Source organism: Berghia stephanieae, chromosome 13 (assembly GCF_034508935.2).
Source record: "Berghia stephanieae isolate SIO BIC M18660-M18661 chromosome 13, UCSD_Bste_1.3, whole genome shotgun sequence".
Lineage (NCBI taxonomy): Eukaryota > Metazoa > Mollusca > Gastropoda > Nudibranchia > Aeolidiidae > Berghia > Berghia stephanieae.
In genome coordinates, this window is record NC_088372.1 from 3,209,204 (window position 1) to 3,211,703 (window position 2,500).

Here is a 2,500-nt window from a genome sequence, read left to right on the forward strand (position 1 = left end):
GTGACGTCATCTTCGAACTATCTATAAACACATCGAACTTCTCACACGGGGTTCAATTCTGTGGTAACTTTGATGGTGGGTGTACCTACTACCTATGACCCCAGACACCAACACCTCTGATTGTACCTAACGTATGTGTACCTCAAAACAACACACCTCTGGTGTGTCATAAAATACAAGTTTTTACACATGAAATACGACGGGACAGACATGACTTGTTAATCTTGGAAACCCCCGAGAAAGACATCAAACGAGGTTACATTCACTGTATTCATTCATCGACGTGCATGTTATTTTCAGGTCTGATAACCGGGCGCAATTATGGGCTTCTTTTTAACCTAGGAGTCCCCAAGAAAGATATTAACTCACTCAATCCTAGAGATTTTTGCAACTTTTCAAAATTGGAAAAAATGTATATTAAAAATGAGCATGTGAACAGATGTTTTTATTCAATTATCATTGACATGTAAAAATGAAAAACAATAGCTTTGATACTACGCCTATAATTTGTCTAGGAAAAATGTAATAAATAGTCATGGGGTAAAAGTAACCCCGGGTATACTACGGATATAGTCGGTGTTAGGGTTGAATGGGTTAAACGAGGTTACATCCACTGTATTTATTCATCGACGTGCATATTATTTTCAGGTCTGATAACCCGGTGCAATGGGAGAGATCTATAGATAGAATGAAGTTGACATCACTCTGGTCTTTGTTATTGTTTTTTTGCCATCCACGTTTATGAGTAATTCTCACTAAACCGTGTTATCCAGACTATAAATATAAAAGTTCATGGTTACACAGAATTTTGTGTGTTGATCTCTTATACTTCCGGATGGCAATGTTGTGAGTTTCTTAGTCAAGTACATACTATCTATATTCATGTTTTCGTCTAACCTAGTCATCGATCACATGATTTGTTGCTGTCCAACGATTGGACATTTCTCAATAAATGTAAACACGCTGCTTTGTTTATGAAAGTTGTAAACATACACATGTGTCAAGCAGAACAAAATGACCAATCGTGACGTCGGAAATTTTCAAACAGTGAACACTTTTCACTATGTGGGCCATTTTGAGCACACTTTGCAATGTGACCAATGACCTCGAGCACATAGAAAGGGAATATAGATAGTTCGAAGATGACGTCACTCAGGTCTTTGTTATTGTTTTTTGCCATCTGCATTTATGAGTAATGCTCACTGAACTGTATTAACCTGAGTATAAACGTTCATGGATACACGCAGTTTTGTGTGTCGGTCCGTTATACTTCCGGATGGCAATGTTATGAGCTTCTTAGCCAAGCGCATACTATCTATAGATCATCCCATTATGGATTGTTTTCAACATTGTTGTAAAAGAAAATATTTTTTTTCATTGGGTTGGGAGTAGGTACTGCATTTCCAATATAAATGTTGCTGCTCGAAGCTCGAAGAACATTAGTCATCTTAACTACGCCACTACCACATCGTCTCATTCACCTGTGGTGTTTCATTCATCCTGTTTTGTTGATAAAGGGGAAACCCGAAACGTTCATTTGATCTGTTTTTGTAATTAAATTGAAGCTTACATTCAATTTCACATTAAAATTTATTTTGTATTTCCAATACAACAATGAGCCTATAAGAATTTGGACTATCAGACCTGCGAATAAATACAAGTTGCTGTACATGAAAAGTAGGAAAGAGCTAAATTTAGCTCTTTAGATCTATAAAGCTCATAGAACCAGAATCTATCCAGATCACCTATCGTTACACGGACAGTACAAATTGCTAGCCACCCTTTAGAAAGAACTCTTTGTTTATTGCAAAATACTATTTATTGTCAGATGTAACGGAACTAACACAATTGCTGCTTGGTGGGCAGGGCCAAAATTCAAACAAGAACCAAACTTATAATATAATTATATAATTGAGCTTTTATATAGCGCAATATCCACTAAACGTGCTCAAAGCGCTTTGCAAGGGGTCCCCGGCCAACAGCAACACTTTACATCTAGGACAGGACATGACGCCTGATAGGCGATATTACATTTTTTTTTTTCGAACAGAGACAACGCTGTTAACGGCCATGTACTCATTTTACACCTGAGTACGGTGAGAAAATGTGAGGAAAGAGCCTTTTCCAAGAACTCGCCTATGCGTCGAGTGAGGTTCGAACCCGGGACCTGCCGATCCGAAAGCGAGTGACATACCACTAGACCACATAGCCCCACAACATCATATGAGACTGATACCAATCAAATCCCAAATTATCAAGAGTTTTGAAGCTGTTCATTCTTTAGTGAAATTGGATTCAGTAGTCTGATGTCACGCCGCCGGCAACGGCGGCCATCTTGGTTCTAAACAAAGAAAATCATTACTTTTTATTCATCATACTGGCTAGAACTTTTCATATGCTTTGTGATCAGAATGTGTAAAAGTCAAAACATGATCAAATTTGTTTATTTTCCCCTCTGGATACGCTTTTATGCTCACCGGGGAAATATTTCATACGGGCG

At 38.0% G+C, this 2,500-nt stretch overlaps 1 protein-coding gene across 1 annotated transcript in view; it reads right to left on the reverse strand.

Moving 5' to 3' along the window:
• The window catches only part of LOC144958848 (protein Wnt-1-like), a 55,392-nt gene that overhangs the window by 48,739 nt on the left and 4,153 nt on the right, over positions 1 to 2,500 (reverse strand). The window lies entirely within an intron of this gene.